This window comes from Mandrillus leucophaeus, unplaced genomic scaffold, assembly GCF_000951045.1.
Source record: "Mandrillus leucophaeus isolate KB7577 unplaced genomic scaffold, Mleu.le_1.0 Scaffold114, whole genome shotgun sequence".
Classification (NCBI taxonomy): domain Eukaryota; kingdom Metazoa; phylum Chordata; class Mammalia; order Primates; family Cercopithecidae; genus Mandrillus; species Mandrillus leucophaeus.
Window position 1 is genome coordinate 3,680,742 of NW_012099654.1, and position 7,525 is coordinate 3,688,266.

The following is a 7,525-nucleotide window of genomic DNA, read 5'->3' on the forward strand; positions in this document are numbered from 1 at the left end:
ACTAATTTTTGTACTTTCAGTAGAGTGGGGGTTTTACCATGTTGGTCAGGCTGATCTTGAACTCCTGACCTCAAGTGATCCACCTGCCTCTGCCTCCCAAAGGGCTGGGGTTCAAGGCATGAGCCACCGGGCCCGTCCAGAGCTCTGCATTTCTAACAGGTCCCAGGTGCTATCTATGCTGCTGGTCTGCAGACTACATTTTGAATAGCAAGGCCTTAGAATACATAGAAGCTATGGTTATCAAATCTGCAGCTGCCACCAAGTTTAAAAGAAAAGCTATCACGGAATTACTGAATCTGGGCATTTACATCCCAAATTAAGATTAGATTAGAAATGGCAGGACTAATAATAGCTAACATTTATTGTAATACATACTGGCCACTAGACTATGTTCTTCTGTATTCTCAAGGCATCATCCTAGCAAGCCTTGAGATAAGTGGTATTATTATCCCATTTTAGAAATGAGTCAAGTAAGGATGTGTCCAAGACCATGGTTAGTAGGAAGTTTAGGCAAGGTGAAACACAAGCCGTCAGATTCCAGAGCCCTTGATACCATCACACAGCAATGCCGTTCTGAGGTATTCAGGCTGAAGCCAAAGAACTGCATGTTTGAACATGTACAGCATGATATAGAGATCCCTTCTGCCTCAGGCAGGAGGTTGGATTAGATGACTTCCAACCTCCCACTTAACCAAGAGCCTGGCCTTTCCAAGTGGAACACCTCCATTCCTCTTGTCTCCTCTCCCATCAACTGATACTGAAATGGAGAAAATGATGTGTGTATTGTGTGTGTGTGTCTATGTGTTGGTATGGAAAGCGAGAATTACAAGGGATACGCTTATGTGATTTTGGAGGCCGACAAGTTCCAAGATCTGCAGTCAGCAAGCTGGAGACCCAGCAGACCTGATGGTACAGTTCCAGGCTGAAGGCCAGCAAGCTCAAGACCCAGGAAGAGCTCATGTTTCAGTTCAAGTCCAAAGGCAAGGAAAAAAATGATGCCCCAGCTCAAAGGCAGTCAAGTAGGAAGAACTCCCTCTTAACAGTGAAGAATCAGCCTTTTGTTCTATTTAGGCCTTTAGTGGATTAAATGAGGCCCAATCACATTTGGGGGACAATCACATTTACGCTATCTATTGATTTAAATGTTAAACACATTCAAAAACACCCTCACAGAAACACTCAGAATACTGTTTCACTAAATATCTAGCCATCCCATGGCTCAGTCAAGTTAACACATAAAATTCACCATCCTCCACGCTTTCTCTCAAGGATCTCCGCAGCTGACATTTTCTCTTGCTTGTCATGGGCTGAAATGGCCAATTTCACCTGGGACTGGCCCCACTTGACACAGACTATAAACTGGGATTTCCCCCTACCTGCAAATTCCAATCAGCTTTTTAATCAATAAATGGAATTCCCTCAGTAAAGGATTATTCTGGTTACTCTTCTTTAGAGTTAAATGGATTATCTAGAAGCCTCTAGATAACATCTCCATCTTCAAAATATAAGCATTTATGATTCTGAGAAAAAAAATGTCAGTCTTTTGAAAATTATGTTGATGAGTTCAACTCTCCATCATTGTAAGGAGCGTTGTGTAAAGGGACTGTGCATGCTCACATCTGAATCACTCATTTGGAGTCACTAGAAAGATTGAAACAAAAGCGTAAATAAGCAATAGATAAATAAGCAAATAATCTGTCTCACATCCACATGCAAACCTCTCTTAAATAGCACTGGAGATGGCATCTGAAACTGAAGAGAAAATTAGATCCAGTGAGGCAGAGAAGTCATTTTACAGTAACTCTTTCTTGTTAGCAAAGTTTAGTGGATAATATTTAAGTAACAAGAACAAGAAGTGAGTCACCATAATCATTATTTTTTATGCTTGTGGAATGCCATCAGGCATCTTTGTTCCAGAAAACTATGCATAAACACATTTCTCAAGCAAATAATTTACAGTGAGATAAGGCAGAAAAGGCAGAGATAGCAGGGTACAATCTATGGAATTTTGTTAATTCAGTACAGTGAAATTACTCATTTTTTTCTTTTCTTTTTTTTTTTTTTTGAAACAGGGTCTAGCTCTGTCACCCAGGCTGGAGTGCAGTGGTGCGATCTCAGCTTACTGCAGCCCCAACCTCCTTAGTTCAAGTGATCTTCCTATCTCAACCTCCCCAAGCAACTGGGACTACAGGCACACGCCACACCTGGCTAATTTTTTACAATTTTTTTGTAGAAACGGTAGTCTGGCTCTGTTGCTCAGGCTGATCTTGAACTCCTGGGCTCAAGCTATCTGCCAGCCTTGGCTTTTCAAAGTGCTGGAATTACAGACATGAACCATTGCACCCAGCCAAATTACTCTTAATATTATTAGCTGACTTATTTGCACAGAAGTATGAGTAATTTTTGTCCCAAATACATTGTGTAATTACTATCTCTGTCTTGTGATATTTAATCTTCTTGGAAATGCCATGATTCAACAGACCAAAGGAAGTCAGCTTTTGGGACAGAGCAGGAAGCTGCCAGGGCCTGGTTCTCTCTGATCCCAAGCTGGCCATCACCATGACTAAAGTCACACTTCAAGGATGCTGATGCTATGAAGATCTGCCTCCTTGATAACTCCATAGATGGCAGACAGACACAGAAGGTGGCTATTGGGGCACTGTTTGGCCTCGAGCAACTGCTCAGGAATGGAGTCCAAAGTTGGTGGTTCAAAGGCTTCCCACTACCTTCACCATAAAGAACAAGTCCTAAGTATGGCTGGGCCTCCTCCAGCCCTTGTCTACTTTCAGTCCCAGGATGTGCAGTGCTCCTTTTCCTTCACAGGGCCTCCCCCCATGCTGTTCTTATCCCCCATTACATGTTCTCCTCTCCTCTTTCCTCTTCTGTCACTGAGTCACAGGCTTCCCTGACCTAATCAGGCAATTTCCCCTTTCCATATTCCATATTCTCACAGTATCTTGTTCCCCTGCCTCACAGCTCTTGTTGCAGCTGTAAGTTTATGTGAGTGTAAATTACACCCTCGCATTGGTGTCTCATGGGAATCGTAGGCCCTGTAAGAGCAGGGGTTCCCATCTGGTTTTGATTGCCACTGTGTCCTTGGTGAGGATGTGGCACATGGTATGTCCTCAATTATGAATATTTGTTGAATGAATTATTGCAAGAATGAATGATAGTGAGGGTGAGGGATGTTGTGCCTCAGGCTTTTTCCCAGAGCTAGGGAAGGGCATGATCACCATAAGTTCCATACCCTTGTAGTTCTGTTTTTGGCTCAGTCCTAGGCATGCATTGCATATTATCATGGGACTGGTGAAAGGAAGGGAGTGGTCCACATCACAACTTAAAAGCTCAGCCCTCAGGTCAGACCCTCCTGGTGTAAAATGTTTCAAACAACCTTGGGCAAGTTACTTTAACTCTGCTTCCTCAGTTTTCCATATGAAAATAGGGGCAGGGCTGGCACGGTGGCTTACGCCTGTAATCCCAGCACTTTGGGAGGCAGAGGCGGGTGGATCACGAGGTCAGGAGATCGAGATCATCCTGGTTAACACAGTGAAACCCCGTCTCTACTAAAAATACAAAAAAACTAGCCAGGCGTGGTGGCGGCTGCCTGTAGTCCCAGCTACTTAGGAGGCTGAGGCAGGAGAATGGCATGAACCTGGGAGGTGGAGCTTGCAGTGAGCCAAGATCGCGCCACTGCACTCTAGCCTGGGTGACAGAGCGAGACTCTGTCTCAAAAAAAAAAAAGAAAATAGGGTCAGGAATAGTATCTGACCCCACTTCCTCTGCAATTACATGAGATCGTGCAGGAACATATTTATATATAGTAAATGCTCAGTGAGTGTTAGCTGACATTATTAGAGGAAAGACTCCAAATCCTCAGAAACTCCCCACCACTTTGATCACGATAAATCAGGTAGGTACATGGAACTTAACCTGGAAGCAAGAAGACATGTTAGAATATCTGAAAGCTTATCATATGAGTTTTTTGGTACCAGTAATTCTATGGGAGTTGGTGAAGAGTGAGATTTAAGAATGAAGCATTTGTAGCAAGTAATCACACGAAATGGACATTTGACCTTGGGTTAAAAAGCAGGGACAATATGTTTACAACACCTCCAACATAAACTTTCAAGGAAAAAATATGGCATAGCCAGGATACAGAAGCCTCTGGGAGAGGTCCCTACTCGGTTCCTTCCACCGGCTATTTCCCTGGGGCTCTTAGGATGCCGGGATCCAGGCCACCTCACCTATCTTCTTTGCTAAATGGTTCTTGCTCCCTATGAAGGTGCCCTCCCTGAGGAATGGTCAGTTCGGCTGAAGTCCCGTGCTGGGTTGTTGAAGCAGTCCCTGAATTTTTATTTGATTTCTATTAGGGACAGTTTTAGCCTGAGGCCCCTAGCTGTGAAGTCACAGCCCTTTGGGGAGTCTCACCCACCCCGATTAGTGGGCTGCTGAAGAACTACATTTGTTCTGCGTCCCTGGATTATTCCCATCCCCTTGAACCTAAATGATTTGGTTGCCTTTTTTTTTTTTTTTTAAACTATGAGTTAACAAGAGGGCCTGTGTTGAATATAGCCAATGACAGAAATAGAAGTCATTCTTGCCACTCATTCTGGTGAACAGGCAAGATTCCAACCACTTTATTTGTGCAAGTACAAACAGGATTGATGTGATAATCAAGATAGAATGAAAAAAACAGGATGACTGATTATTGGGATAGGTCCAAAATGCTGGCTTGCCTTCAAATAGGCCCCCTACTTAGTTCATGTTAAAATACAAATTCCCAAGGAAGGAAAATGCTTAATAATAGGAAATTACATTTAGTGAGCCATTCCCATTTGCCAGCCTCTGTACTGGGAGCTTTACATGAATGATCTCATGTAAATGTCACTACAGACCCAGGACTACTGTCATTTTACAGACAAGGAAACAGGCACAGAGGGCTTCCATCTGTATGGTGAAGGTTACTCAGTGGTCAGAGGGGCAGCCAGGGTGGGAACCTGGGCAGCCAGGCTCCACCCATCCTCTTTACTACCACCCTGAACAATCTCCCAGGTGCTTCTATAAGATTCATTCATCCTTTAAAGCTTTATGCCTGATGCTGTGGATAAAACAAAACTTAAACACAAAATATGCAGAGCCAACCAACAAGTAGAGAGGTGAAGACCGAGGCAGAATATTAATAACAAGCTTTTAAATAGGACTATGTTCTAGACAGTATCTAAGCACTTTGTGTATATTAATTCATTTAATCCTCAAAACAAAGTTTGTGGTGGATACTGTTGTTAACAAATAAACTGAGGCACAATGAAATTTTAAAGAGTTCAGTTGAGCAAACTACAATTTGCAAGTCAGGCAGTTCCATACCAGAGGTGGTTGGGGAGATCCACCAAGAGAACACAACGGGGAGGCTTTTAGAGGACACGCACAGAAGTAAAGCAAAAAAGATATTTTACTGGTTACAGTTATGCAGTTGCTTTATTTGGTCTATCTTGTTGGAAAGCTTAGTTACATAAGTTCATTGGTTGCTTCTGATTGGTTGAGCTTACATTGTGTTTTTCTTTAACATAGGCACCTACAAGAAATAGCTCAAGGTAGGTTTTGCTTATGCTTGCAATTCAAGCAAACCCAACCCCTAAAGGGATGAAAATGTTCAGCAGAGCAGAAATAAAGATAGTGAAGGTGCTCTGGTACAGATGTGGTCACTCAGCCTACTCAGCACGTAGCAATCTTTTGGGTATGCTTGTTCAGCCAATGGCAAATTCACCCAGCATTTTTTTCATCCTTTCTACAGTGCTTCATTTTAAATTCTTTCATTCAACAAATGATCACTGGGCACCTGCACTGTGCCAGGCCCAGGAAAGCCCACTGGGATGGAATGATGGAATAAGTTAAGTTATTCATGAGGACCCGTGAAGAAACAGAGGACAGGCATTCACACTAGACTAGGGAGGTCAAAAATGGCTGGCTCAGTAGTCTTGAAGGATGGGTGAAAAACTGCCAAGCAGACAAAAGAAAAGACATTTTAGTCAGGGGGATAACCAATCCAAAGACCCAGAGTTGTGAAGGAGCGTTGTATCAAGAGAGCTACATGGGCTGGGTACGGTAGCTCACACCTGCAATCCCAGCAGTTTGGGAGGCCCCAATGGGAGGACTGTTTGAGGCAAGGAGTTTGAGACCACCCTGGACAACATAGTGAAACCCCTGCCTTTATGAAACATAAAATAAATAAAAATAGAACTACATGGAACTGAGTGTGGTTGGAGCATTGGTGATAAGCATGATATATAGGAAGAGAGAAAGAGATTGGGTGAGAGGGTAGGGAAGGTAGGCACGGGCTAGATCATGAGGATGCTTAAGTGATGAACTGAAGAAATTTACATTTTTCCAGCAGACCACAGAAAGCCACTGGAAAAGTTAAACCAGGATGGTGAAATGATCTGATTTGCACTTTAGAACTTTGGTGGCTGCAGTGCAAAGGATGATTGGAAGTACAGGTCCAGATAGAGGCATTCCAAGGCTTTCTAGTGACCAGGGATGGGGATGTGAAGCCCTCAGGAGGGCCAAAGGAGTTCAGAGAAGACCCTGTCTCGTGTTTTGCTGAAATCAGTTTCTTCTGTGTCTGGCATTTCTGTTGTTCCAATTATTTTCCCCTATTTAATTTTGTTCCTAAATGTAAACTTAGATGCAATCTTAGCGTCACTAAAAGTGGCACAGCCAGGCATTAAATGTGTCAGAATATGATGCAGGAGGAAGTACCTGGCACCACCCATGAAAACTCTTGCCTGGATCACTCTCTTAGTACAACCAGCAGCCACAGGAAATGTGGGGACTAGAGGAACAAGCAACCATAAGGAAGCAATTAGCCAAAATTGGAATGTGGGACATTCTACAGGACAAATGATCAGCTTCTTCAATAAATTGCTGGCATGAAAGAGAAAGAGAGGGTAACCATTATGGAATAAAAAAAGATTTAAAGTAATAGCAACATAATGCCGTGTTTGAATCCTCATTCAAGGAAACAAACTGTAAAAGCCATCTTTCTCCATTGGGGAAACTTGAATATGGACTTGGTGTCAGATGATATTGAGGAATTATTAGGATTTTTGTTAAATGTGATGATGCAGTAGTTATGTTTTCAAAAATATGTTGGGCTATTTCAGGTGAAAGGACATGGTCTCTGAAATAAATACAATGAAAGAAATTTTATTTAATTAAAATGAAAGAAGATTGGCAAAACACTGATAATTTTTGGAGCCACTGAGTACTTAAATTATACTACTAGTCCATATGTTTGAAATTTTCCATAATATGGTCGGGCACAGTTGCTCACGCCTGTAATCCCAGCACTCTGGGAGGCTGAGGCGGGCGGACCACAAGGTCAGGAGATCAAGACCATCCTGGCTAACACAGTGAAACCCCGTCTCTACTAAAAATATAAAAAATTAGCCAGGTGTGGTGGTGGGCGCCTGTAGTCCTAGCTACTCAGGAGACTGAGGCAGAAGAATGACATGAACCCGGGAGGTGG